The 14,187-nt window shown below is 42.0% G+C and overlaps 1 protein-coding gene across 3 annotated transcripts in view; it reads right to left on the reverse strand.

Annotated features, from left to right (window-relative positions):
• LOC139751282 (uncharacterized) overlaps positions 1-14,187 on the reverse strand; it is a 134,430-nt gene that overhangs the window by 12,246 nt on the left and 107,997 nt on the right. The window lies entirely within an intron of this gene.

Below are 14,187 nucleotides of genomic sequence, written 5' to 3' on the forward strand. Positions count from 1 at the left end.
TGGCTACCTCTGCTGCTGTTCTAGACTGTTGACAGACCCTGCTCATCCAATGAATGATTCTTCCATTACAATGTGCATGGCCTTGAAAGATTTCCTCCGCAATGAACAACATTAACATTCTCCCAGTTTGGAAGATGATTGCTTTCATCACTATGTTGTACCAGAGCATTTGATAATCTATTTAGTCTAACATATGTCCTGTGTTCTAGTTATCTTCTCAATAATCCTCTGGAAGATTCTCCAAAGTACTTTTTCTGGCATCATTTACTTGAAATGCTATATACCACACTCAGGTCATTAATCCTCTTATAGGACCTACCTCTGGTGACCTCATTTATCTTTAAACCTTGATGAACAGACTACCTGACTCAGGCTGCTTTTCAGGAATCTTTTTATGACCTTACCTGCTCCAGAGTGAGGGATTATTAAGTATTTACATTCTGACCTACTATTTGATCTTGCCACCTCATTATCAACTTCTCTCCATTATCTGTATGTCTTTCTTTTTCTCTCTCCATTATCTGTTTAGCTTTCATTTTTAGTTTCCAAATCAAACCTTTATGATACCTTAACTCCTGAAAACATCTTGTAATATAGTCAGATTCATCTTGTATATACTCTGGAACTGCAAATTCTTATGGTTCTGAGAAAAAATCCAATTATCACACCTGATTTTACTGTCAGTGTGTGCAGACAGTGAGTGTATGAAGTCATTTTTATTTGTTGGTCAATATAGCTGAAGAAGTACAAAGAGCCAATAGAGAAGGTCCAGAGTTAGGCAGTGGAGATCGCACCAGAATTAAGAGAGTGAATTAAAGGAGCACCAGAACTAAGAGAGTTGACTTAAGGAAAGATCAGAGGCTTAGATTTGCCCACTTTGGAAGAGAGAAGAGTGACCTCATCACAACCTTTTATTTTTTAAACAGATCAGTGACTTTTTAGAAAATGTGTAAAGAATTACTTCCATTGTGCAATTCATTGTGCAAGAGTGGTGGATGAAATGAAAAAGATACCAGAGGACATGGTTAATGCAGACAGCGTAGATAAATTTAAGATGTTGTATAATAGTAATATATATGTTCAAGATAAGGGTCCCATGAGTGTAAAACCCTCTCCCTGCATATTACAGGTTCAAACCCTGGGCATGGCAGTCAGCCTACAGTCTACTGGGATTTCACTTACCCTTGGGGCTGGTTAATGAATGACAGGCTGGGGTGTGTGTTTGTGTGAATACATTCATATGAGTAAAGATGTGATATTTACATGTAAGATTAAGAGATAAGGCAACTTGAGATTAAAATCCCTCCCTATAACACACACACACAAACTACTTCTCTTTGGTGTAGTGGTTAGTGTTCCTGAATATGAGCCAGCAAGGGCCAGCCTGGGGTTGAACCGTCTTGGATTCGAATGCTGGGTTTAGCAGTCAGCTTACAACCAACCCAAATGTTCATTTTTCCCTCAGGGCCTGTTGATAAATTGGTACTTGACATAGGCTGGGGTGGGTGTGTCTGTGTTTGTGTTTGTGTGTGTGTGTGTTTGTGTTTGTGCGGGTTTGTTTGGATATTTACATACATGAAAATGGTATATCTTTTTTCTTTCAAACTATTCGCCATTTCCCGCGTTAGCGAGGTAGTGTTAAGAACACAGGACTGGGCCTTTGAGGGAATATCCTCGCTTGGCCCCCTTCTCTGTTCCTTCTTTTGGAAAATTAAAAAAAAGATGAGGGGGAGGATTTCCAGCCCCCTGCTCCCTCCCCTATTAGTTGCCTTCTACGACAATAGGGAATACGTGGGAAGAATTCATTCTCCCCTATCCCCAGGGATAAGAAATGGTATGTATATATATATATTTTATTTATATTTTTTATATTTTGCTTTGTCACTGTCTCCCGCGTTTGCGAGGTAGCGCAAGGAAACAGACGAAAGAAATGGCCCAACCCAACCCCATACACATGTATATACATACACGTCCCCACACGCAAACATACATACCCATACATCTCAATGTACACATATATATACACACACAGACATATACATATATACACATGCACACAATTCACACTGTCTGCCTTTATTCATTCCCATCGCCACCTCGCCACACATGGAATAACATCCCCCTCCCCCTCATGTGTGCGAGGTAGCGCTAGGAAAAGACAACAAAGGCCCCATTCATTCACACTCAATCTCTAGCTATCATGCAATAATGCCCGAAACCACTGCTCCCTTTCCACATCCAGGCCCCACAGAACTTTCCATGGTTTACCCCAGACGCTTCACATGCCCTGATTCAATCCATTGACAGCACGTCGACCCCGGTATACCACATCGATCCAGTTCACTCTATTCCTTGCCCGCCTTTCGCCCTCCTGCATGTTCAGGCCCCAATCACTCAAAATCTTTTTCACTCCATCTTTCCACCTCCAATTTGGTCTCCCACTTCTCGTTCCCTCCACCTCCGACACCTATACCCTCTTGGTCAATTCTTCCTCACTAATTCTCTCCATGTGCCCAAACCATTTCAAAACACTCTCTTCTGCTCTCTCAACCACACGCTTCTTATTTCCACACATCTCTCTTACCCTTACATTACTTACTCAATCAAACCACTTCACACCACATATTGTCCTCAAACATCTCATTTCCAGCACATCCACCCTCCTGCACACTACTCTATCCATAGCCCATGCTTCGCAACCATACAACATTGTTGGAACCACTATTCCTTCAAACATAGCCAGGAGACAACATTCTCGACTTCCATACATTCTTCAAGGCTCCCAGGATTTTCGCCCCCTCCCCCACCCTATGATTCACTTCCGCTAACATGGTTCCATCCTCACACCACATATTGTCCTCAAACATCTCATTTCCAGCACATCCACCCTCCTGTGCACTACTCTATCCATAGCCCACACCTCGCAACCATACAACATTGTTGGAACCACGATTCCTTCAAACATACCCATTTTTGCTTTTGGAGATAATGTTCTCGACTTCCACACATTCTTCAAGGCTCCCAGGATTTTCGCCCCCTCCCCCACTCTATGATTTACTTCCGCTTCCATGGTTCCATCCGCTGCCAGATCCACTCCCAGATATCTAAAACACTTTACTTCCTCCAGTTTTTCTCCATTCAAACTTACCTCCCAGTTGACTTGACCCTCAACCCTACTGTACCTAATAACCTTGCTCTTATTTACATTTACTCTTAACTTTCTTCTTTCACACACTTTACCAAACTCAGTCACCAGCTTCTGCAGTTTCTCACATGAATCAGCCACCAGCACTGTATCATCAGCGAACAACAACTGACTCACTTCCCAAGCTCTCTCATCCCCAACAGACTGCATACTTGCCCCTCTTTCCAAAAGCCTTGCATTCATATCCCCAACAACCCCATCCATAAACAAATTAAACAACAATGGAGACATCACACACCGCTGCCGCAAACCAACATTCACTGAGAACCAATCACTTTCCTCTCTTCCTACACGTACACATGCCTTACATCCTCGATAAAAACTTTTCACTGCTTCTAACAACTTGCCTCCCACACCATATATTCTTAGTACCTTCCACAGAGCATCTCTATCAACTGTATCATATGCCTTCTCCAGATCCATAAATGCTACATACAAATCCATTTGCTTTTCTAAGTATTTCTCACATACATTCTTCAAAGGAAACACCTGATCCACACATCCTCTACCACTTCTGAAACCACACTGCTCTTCCCCAATCTGATGCTCTGTACATGCCTTCACCCTCTCAATCAATACCCTCCCATATTATGTACCAGGAATACTCAACAAACTTATACCTCTGTAATTTGAGCACTCACTCTTATCCCCTTTGTCTTTATACAATGTCACTATGTACGCATTCCGCCAATCCTCAGGCACCTCACCATGAATCATACATACATTAAATAACCTTACCAACCAGTCAACAATACAGTCACCCCCTTTTTTAATAAGTTCCACTGCAATACCACCCAAACCTGCTGCCTTGCCGGCTTTCATATATATATATATATATATATATATATATATATATATATATATATATATATATATATATATATATATATATATATATTTTTGGAGAAAAATGTAGCTTAGACATTGAAGCTTATTGATTCAGTGGTGAAATTGATGAGAACTGCTATTGACGTTTGTGTGAATAAATTGTACATTTCCTTTTCCATAGCCAGAGGTTGAACCATTATGTGACGTTCATTTTTTCATTCATTTCAAGCTAAAAGTTTGTTTTCTAAATTGTTTCTTACATTTTTCATATGTATATATATGTATGTGAGTGTGTGTGTGTGTGTGTGCGCGCGTGTGTGTGTGTGTGTGTGTGTGTGTGTGTGTATATATATATATGTATATTATCCCTGGGGATAGGGGTGAAAGAGTGCTTCCCACGTATTCCTCGCGTGTCGTAGAAAGCGACTAGAGGGGACGGGAGCGGGGGGCCGGAAATCCTCCCCTCCTTGTATTAACTTTCTAAAATGGGAAACAGAAGAAGGAGTCACGCAGGGAGTGCTCATCCTCCTCGAAGGCTCAGAGTGGGGTGCCTAAATGTGTGTGGATGTAACCAAGATGTGAAAAAAGGAGAGATAGGTAGTATGTTTGAGGAAAGGAACCTGGATGTTTTGGCTCTGAGTGAAACGAAGCTCAAGGGTAAAGGGGAAGAGTGGTTTGGAAATGTCTGGGGAGTGAAGTCAGGGGTTAGTGAGAGGACAAGAGCAAGGGAAGGAGTAGCAATACTCATGAAACAGGAGTTGTGGGAGTATGTGATAGAATGTAAGAAAGTAAATTCTCGATTAATATGGGTAAAATTGAAAGTTGATGGAGAGAGGTGGGTGATTATTGGTGCATATGCACCTGGGCATGAGAAGAAAGATCATGAGAGGCAAGTGTTTTGGGAGCAGCTAAATGAGTGTGTTAGCGGTTTTGATGCACGAGACCGGGTTATAGTGATGGGTGATTTGAATGCAAAGGTGAGTAGTGTGGCAGTTGAGGGAATAATTGGTATGCATGGGGTGTTCAGTGTTGTAAATGGAAATGGTGAAGAGCTTGTAGATTTATGTGCTGAAAAAGGACTGATGATTGGGAATACCTGGTTTAAAAAGCGAGATATACATAAGTATACTTATGTAAGTAGGAGAGATGGCCAGAGAGCGTTATTGGATTACGTGTTAATTGACAGGCGTGCGAAAGAGAGACTTTTGGATGTCAATGTGCTGAGAGGTGCAACTGGAGGGATGTCTGATCATTATCTTGTGGAGGCTAAGGTGAAGATTAGTATGGGTTTTCAGAAAAGAAGAGTGAATGTTGGGGTGAAGAAGGTGGTGAGAGTAAGTGAGCTTGGGAAGGAGACCTGTGTGAAGAAGTATCAGGAGAGACTGTGTACAGAATGGAAAAAGGTGAGAACAATGGAAGTAAGGGGAGTGGGGGAGGAATGGGATGTATTTAGGGAATCAGTGATGGATTGCGCAAAAGATGCTTGTGGCATGAGAAGAGTGGGAGGTGGGCTGTTTAGAAAGGGTAGTGAGTGGTGGGATGAAGAAGTAAGAGTATTAGTGAAAGAGAAGAGAGAGGCATTTGGACGATTTTTGCAGGGAAAAAATGCAATTGAGTGGGAGAAGTATAAAAGAAAGAGACAGGAGGTCAAGAGAAAGGTGCAAGAGGTGAAAAAAAGGGTAAATGAGAGTTGGGGTGAGAGACTATCAGTAAATTTTAGGGAGAATAAAAAGATGTTCTGGAAGGAGGTAAATAGGGTGCGTAAGACAAGGGAGCAAATGGGAACTTCAGTGAAGGGCGTAAATGGGGAGGTGATAACAAGTAGTGGTGATGTGAGAAGGAGATGGAATGAGTATTTTGAAGGTTTGTTGAATGTGTCTGATGACAGAGTAGCAGATATAGGGTGTTTGGGTCGAGGTGGTGTGCAAAGTGAGAGGGTTAGGGAAAATGATTTGGTAAACAGAGAAGAGGTAGTAAAAGCTTTGCGGAAGATGAAAGCCGGCAAGGCAGCAGGTTTGGATGGTATTGCAGTGGAATTTATTAAAAAAGGGGGTGACTGTATTGTTGACTGGTTGGTAAGGTTATTTAATGTATGTATGACTCATGGTGAGGTGCCTGAGGATTGGCGGAATGCGTGCATAGTGCCATTGTACAAAGGCAAAGGGGATAAGAGTGAGTGCTCAAATTACAGAGGTATAAGTTTGTTGAGTATTCCTGGTAAATTATATGGGAGGGTATTGATTGAAAGGGTGAAGGCATGTACAGAGCATCAGATTGGGGAAGAGCAGTGTGGTTTCAGAAGTGGTAGAGGTTGTGTGGATCAGGTGTTTGCTTTGAAGAATGTATGTGAGAAATACTTAGAAAAGCAAATGGATTTGTATGTAGCATTTATGGATCTGGAGAAGGCATATGATAGAGTTGATAGAGATGCTCTGTGGAAGGTATTAAGAATATATGGTGTGGGAGGCAAGTTGTTAGAAGCAGTGAAAAGTTTTTATCGAGGATGTAAGGCATGTGTACGTGTAGGAAGAGAGGAAAGTGATTGGTTCTCAGTGAATGTAGGTTTGCGGCAGGGGTGTGTGATGTCTCCATGGTTGTTTAATTTGTTTATGGATGGGGTTGTTAGGGAGGTAAATGCAAGAGTCTTGGAAAGAGGGGCAAGTATGAAGTCTGTTGGGGATGAGAGAGCTTGGGAAGTGAGTCAGTTGTTGTTCGCTGATGACACAGCGCTGGTGGCGGATTCATGTGAGAAACTGCAGAAGCTGGTGACGGAGTTTGGTAAAGTGTGTGGAAGAAGAAAGTTAAGAGTAAATGTGAATAAGAGCAAGGTTATTAGGTACAGTAGGGTTGAGGGTCAAGTCAATTGGGAGGTGAGTTTGAATGGTGAAAAACTGGAGGAAGTGAAGTGTTTTAGATATCTGGGAGTGGATCTGTCAGCGGATGGAACCATGGAAGCGGAAGTGGATCATAGGGTGGGGGAGGGGGCGAAAATTTTGGGAGCCTTGAAAAATGTGTGGAAGTCGAGAACATTATCCCGGAAAGCAAAAATGGGTATGTTTGAAGGAATAGTAGTTCCAACAATGTTGTATGGTTGCGAGGCGTGGGCTATGGATAGAGTTGTGCGCAGGAGGATGGATGTGCTGGAAATGAGATGTTTGAGGACAATGTGTGGTGTGAGGTGGTTTGATCGAGTAAGTAACGTAAGGGTAAGAGAGATGTGTGGAAATAGAAAGAGCGTGGTTGAGAGAGCAGAAGAGGGTGTTTTAAAATGGTTTGGGCACATGGAGAGAATGAGTGAGGAAAGATTGACCAAGAGGATATATGTGTCGGAGGTGGAGGGAACGAGGAGAAGAGGGAGACCAAATTGGAGGTGGAAAGATGGAGTGAAAAAGATTTTGTGTGATCGGGGCCTGAACATGCAGGAGGGTGAAAGGAGGGCAAGGAATAGAGTGAATTGGAGCGATGTGGTATACAGGGGTTGACGTGCTGTCAGTGGATTGAATCAAGGCATGTGAAGCGTCCGGGGTAAACCATGGAAAGCTGTGTAGGTATGTATATTTGTGTGTGTGGACGTGTGTATGTACATGTGTATGGGGGGGGGTTGGGCCATTTCTTTCGTCTGTTTCCTTGCGCTACCTCGCAAACGCGGGAGACAGCGACAAAGTAAAAAAAAAAAAAAAAAAAAAAAAAATATATTATCCCTAGGGATAGGGGAGAAAGAATACTTCCCACGTATTCCCTGCGTGTCGTAGAAGGCGACTAAAAGGGGAGGGAGCGGGTGGCTGGAAATCCTCCCCTCTCGTTTTTTTTTTTCCAAAAGAAGGAACAGAGAAGGGGGGCCAGGTGAGGATATTCCCTCAAAGGCCCAGTCCTCTGTTCTTAATGCTACCTCGCTAATGCGGGAAATGGTGAATAGTATGAAAGAAAAAAAATATATATATATATATATATATGTATTTTTTTTTTTTTTTTTATTATACTTTGTCGCTGTCTCCCGCGTTTGCGAGGTAGCGCAAGGAAACAGACGAAAGAAATGGCCCAACCCCCCCCATACACATGTATATACATACGTCCACACACGCAAATATACATACCTACACAGCTTTCCATGGTTTACCCCAGACGCTTCACATGCCTTGCTTCAATCCACTGACAGCACGTCAACCCCGGTATACCACATCGCTCCAATTCACTCTATTCCTTGCCCTCCTTTCACCCTCCTGCATGTTCAGGCCCCGATCACACAAAATCTTTTTCACTCCATCTTTCCACCTCCAATTTGGTCTCCCTCTTCTCCTTGTTCCCTCCACCTCCAACACATATATCCTCTTGGTCAATCTTTCCTCACTCATCCTCTCCATGTGCCCAAACCACTTCAAAACACCCTCTTCTGCTCTCTCAACCACGCTCTTTTTATTTCCACACATCTCTCTTACCCTTACGTTACTCACTCGATCAAACCACCTCACACCACACATTGTCCTCAAACATCTCATTTCCAGCACATCCATCCTCCTGCGCACAACTCTATCCATAGCCCACGCCTCGCAACCATACAACATTGTTGGAACCACTATTCCTTCAAACATACCCATTTTTGCTTTCCGAGATAATGTACTCGACTTCCACACATTCTTCAAGGCCCCCAGGATTTTCGCCCCCTCCCCCACCCTATGATCCACTTCCGCTTCCATGGTTCCATCCGCTGCCAGATCCACTCCCAGATATCTAAAACACTTCACTTCCTCCAGTTTTTCTCCATTCAAACTCACCTCCCAATTGACTTGACCCTCAACCCTACTGTACCTAATAACCTTGCTCTTATTCACATTTACTCTTAACTTTCTTCTTCCACACACTTTTCCAAACTCAGTCACCAGCTTCTGCAGTTTCTCACATGAATCAGCCACCAGCGCTGTATCATCAGCGAACAACAACTGACTCACTTCCCAAGCTCTCTCATCCCCAACAGACTTCATACTTGCCCCTCTTTCCAAAACTCTTGCATTTACCTCCCTAACAACCCCATCCATAAACAAATTAAACAACCATGGAGACATCACACACCCCTGCCGCAAACCTACATTCACTGAGAACCAATCACTTTCCTCTCTTCCTACACGTACACATGCCTTACATCCTCGATAAAAACTTTTCACTGCTTCTAACAACTTTCCTCCCACACCATATATTCTTAATACCTTCAACAGAGCATCTCTATCAACTCTATCATATGCCTTCTCCAGATCCATAAATGCTACATACAAATCCATTTGCTTTTCTAAGTATTTCTCACATACATTCTTCAAAGCAAACACCTGATCCACACATCCTCTACCACTTCTGAAACCACACTGCTCTTCCCCAATCTGATGCTCTGTACATGCCTTCACCCTCTCAATCAATACCCTCCCATATAATTTACCAGGAATACTCAACAAACTTATACCTCTGTAATTTGAGCACTCACTCTTATCCCCTTTGCCTTTGTACAATGGCACTATGCACGCATTCCGCCAATCCTCAGGCACCTCACCATGAGTCATACATACATTAAATAACCTTACCAACCAGTCAACAATACAGTCACCCCCTTTTTTAATAAATTCCACTGCAATACCATCCAAACCTGCTGCCTTGCCGGCTTTCATCTTCCGCAAAGCTTTCACTACCTCTTCTCTGTTTACCAAATCATTTTCCCTAACCCTCTCACTTTGCACACCACCTCGACCAAAACACCCTATATCTGCCACTCTATCATCAAACACATTCAACAAACCTTCAAAATACTCACTCCATCTCCTTCTCACATCACCACTACTTGTTATCACCTCCCCATTTGCGCCCTTCACCGAAGTTCCCATTTGCTCCCTTGTCTTACGCACTTTATTTACCTCCTTCCAGAACATATATATATATATATATATATATATATATATATATATATATATATATATATATATTATCCCTGGGGATAGGGGAGAAAGAATACTTCCCACGTATTCCCTGCGTGTCGTAGAAGGCGACTAAAAGGGGAGGGAGCGGGTGGCTGGAAATCCTCCCCTCTCGTTTTTTTTTTTTTTGATTTTCCAAAAGAAGGAACAGAGAAGGGGGCCAGGTGAGGATTTTCCCTTAAGGCCCAGTCCTCTGTTCTTAACGCTACCTCGCAAATGCGGGAAATGGCGAATCGTATGAAAAAAAAAAAAAAAAATATATATATATATATATATATATATATATATATATATATATATATATATATATATATATATATATATATATATATTGAACCGGGGCATGTGAAGCATCTGGGGTAAACCATGGAAAGTTTTGTGGGGCTTGGATGTGGAAAGGGAGCTGTAGTTTCAGTGCATTATACATTATGCATTATATTACATCATCCATTATGCATTATATTATGTGGCCTTTGTTGTATTTTCCTAGCGCTACCTCGCGCACATGCATGGAGAGGGGGTTTTCATTTTGTGTGGCGGGGTGGCGACGGGAATGAATAAAGACAACAAGTATGAAGTATGTACATGTGTATATATGTATATGTCTGTGTGTGTATATATATGTATACGTTGAGATGTATAGGTATGTATATGTGCATGTGTGGATGTGTATGTATATACATGTGTACATGGTTGGGTTGGGCCATTCTTTCGTCTGTTTCCTTGCGCTACCTTGCTAACACGGGAGACAGCAACAAAGGTGAAAAAGAGGGCAAATGAGAGTTGGGGTGAGAGAGTATCATTAGATTTTAGGAAGAATAAAAAGATGTTCTGCAAGGAGGTAAATAAAGTGCGTAAGGCAAGGGAGCAAATGGGAACTTCAGTGAAGGGGGCTAATGGGGAGGTGATAACAAGTAGTGGTGATGTGAGAAGGAAATGGAATGAGTATTTTGAAGGTTTGTTGAATGTGTTTGATGATAGAGTGGCAGATATAGGGTGTCTTGGTCGAGGTGGTGTGCAAAGTGAGAGGGTTAGGGAAAATGATTTGGTAAACAGAGAAGAGGTAGTAAAAGCTTTGCGGAAGATGAAAGCCGGCAAGGCAGCAGGTTTGGATGGTTTTGCAGTGGAATTTATTAAAAAAGGAGGTGACTATTGTTGACTGGTTGGTAAGGTTATTTAATGTATGTATGATTCAAGGTGAGGTGCCTGAGGATTGGCGGAATGCTTGCATAGTGCCATTGTACAAAGGCGAAGGGGATAAGAGTGAGTGCTCAAATTACAGAGGTATAAGTTTGTTGAGTATTCCTGGTAAATCATGTGGGAGGGTATTGATTGAGTGGGTGAAGGCATGTACAGAGCATCAGATTGGGGAAGAGCAGTGTGGTTTCAGAAGTGGTAGAGGATGTGTGGATCAGGTGTTTGCTTTGAAGAATGTATGTGAGAAATATTTAGAAAAGCAAATGGATTTGTATGTAACATTTATGGATCTGGAGAAGCCATATGATAGAGTTGATAGAAATGCTTTGTGGAAGATACTAAGAATATATGGTGTGGGAGGCAAGTTGTTAGAAACAGTGAAAAGTTTTTATCGAGGATGTAAGGCATGTGTACGTGTAGGAAGAGAGGAAAGTGATTGGTTCTCAGTGAATGTAGGTTTGCGACAGGGGTGTGTGATGTCTCCATGGTTGTTTAATTTGTTTATGGATGGGTTTGTTAGGGAGGTGAATGCAAGAGTTCTGGAAAGAGGGGCAAGTATGCAGTCTGTTGTGGATGAGAGAGCTTGTGAAGTGAGTCAGTTGTTGTTCACTGATGATACAGCGCTGATGGCTGATTCATATGAGAAACTGCAGAAGCTGGTGACTGAGTTTGGTAAAGTGTGTGAAAGAAGAAAGTTAAGAGTAAATATGAATAAGAGCAAGGTTATTAGGTACAGTAGGGTTGAGGGTCAAGTCAATTGGGAGGTAAGTTTGAATGGAGAAAAACTGGAGGAAGTAAAGTGTTTTAGATATCTGGGAGTGGATCTGGCAGCGGATGGAACCATGGAAGCAGAAGTGGATCATAGGGTGGGGGAGGGGGCGAAAATACTGGGAGCCTTGAAGAATGTGTGGAAGTCGAGAACATTATCTCGGAAAGCAAAAATGGGTATGTTTGAAGGAATAGTGGTTCCAACAATGTTGTATGGTTGCGAGGCGTGGGCTACGGATAGAGTTGTGCGCAGGAGGATGGATGTGCTGGAAATGAGATGTTTGAGGACAATGTGTGGTGTGAGGTGGTTTGATCGAGTAAATAACGTAAGGGTAAGAGAGATGTGTGGAAATAAAAAGAGCGTGGTTGAGAGAGCAGAAGAGGGTGTTTTGAAATGGTTTGGGCACATGGAGAGAATGAGTGAGGAAAGATTGACCAAGAGGATATATGTGTCGGAGGTGGAGGGAACGAGGAGAAGTGGGAGACCAAATTGGAGGTGGAAAGTTGGAGTGAAAAAGATTTTGTGTGATCGGGGCCTGAACATGCAGGAGGGTGAAAGGAGGGCAAGGAATAGAGTGAATTGGATCGATGTGGTATACTGGGGTTGACGTGCTGTCAGTGGATTGAACCAGGGCATGTGAAGCGTCTTGGGTAAACCATGGAAAGCTGTGTAGGTATTTATATTTGCGTGTGTGGACGTATGTATATACATGTGTATGGGGGTGGGTTGGGCCATTTCTTTCGTCTGTTTCCTTGCGCTACCTCGCAAACGCGGGAGACAGCGACAAAGTATAAAAAAAAAAAAAAAAAAAAAAAAAAATATATATATATATATATATATATAATATAATATATATATATATATATATATATATATATATATATATATATATATATATATATATATATATATAATATATATATATATATATATATATATATATATATATATATATATATATATATATATATATATATATATATATATATATATCTTTTTTTCTTTCAAACTATTCGCCATTTCCCGTGTTAGCGAGGTAGTGTTAAGAACAGAGAACTGGGCCTTTGAGGGAGTATCCTCACCTGGCCCCCTTCTCTGTTCCTTCTTTTGAAAATTAACAAAAAAAATAATGAGGGGAGGATTTCCAGCCCCCCGCTCCCTCCCCATTTAGTCACCTTCTACGACACGCAGGGAATACGTGGGAAGTATTCTTTCTCCCCTATCCCCAGGGATAATATATATATATATATATATATATATATATATATATATATATATATATATATATATATATATATATATATATTGTTAGAAGCAGTGAAAAGTTTTTATCGAGGATGTAAGGCATGTGTACGTGTAGGAAGAGAGGAAAGTGATTGGTTCTTAGTGAATGTAGGTTTGCGGCAGGGGTGTGTGATGTCTCCATGGTTGTTTAATTTGTTTATGGATGGGGTTGTTAGGGAGGTGAATGCAAGAGTTTTGGAAAGTGGGGCAAGTATGAAATCTGTTGGGGATGAGAGAGCTTGGGAAGTGAGTCAGTTGTTGTTCGCTGATGATACAGCGCTGGTGGCTGATTCATGTGAGAAACTGCAGAAGCTGGTGACTGAGTTTGGTAAAGTGTGTGAAAGAAGAAAGTTAAGAGTAAATGTGAATAAGAGCAAGGTAATTAGGTACAGTAGGGTTGAGGGTCAAGTCAATTGGGAGGTAAGTTTGAATGGAGAAAAACTGGAGGAAGTAAAGTGTTTTAGATATCTGGGAGTGGATCTGGCAGTGGATGGAACCATGGAAGCGGAAGTGGATCATAGGGTGGGGGAGGGGGCGAAAATACTGGGAGCCTTGAAGAATGTGTGGAAGTCGAGAACATTATCTCGGAAAGCAAAAATGGGTATGTTTGAAGGAATAGTGGTTCCTACAATGTTGTATGGTTGCGAGGCGTGGGCTATGGATAGAGTTGTGCGCAGGAGGATGGATGTGCTGGAAATGAGATGTTTGAGGACAATGTGTGGTGTAAGGTGGTTTGATCGAGTAAGTAACGTAAGGGTAAGAGAGATGTGTGGAAATAAAAAGAGCGTGGTTGAGAGAGCAGAAGAGGGTGTTTTGAAATGGTTTGGGCACATGGAGAGAATGAGTGAGGAAAGATTGACCAAGAGGATATATGTGTCGGAGGTGGAGGGAATGAGGAGAAGTGGGAGACCAAATTGGAGGTGGAAAGATGGAGTGAAAAAGATTTTGTG

Source organism: Panulirus ornatus, chromosome 11, assembly GCF_036320965.1.
Source record: "Panulirus ornatus isolate Po-2019 chromosome 11, ASM3632096v1, whole genome shotgun sequence".
NCBI classification, from domain to species: domain Eukaryota; kingdom Metazoa; phylum Arthropoda; class Malacostraca; order Decapoda; family Palinuridae; genus Panulirus; species Panulirus ornatus.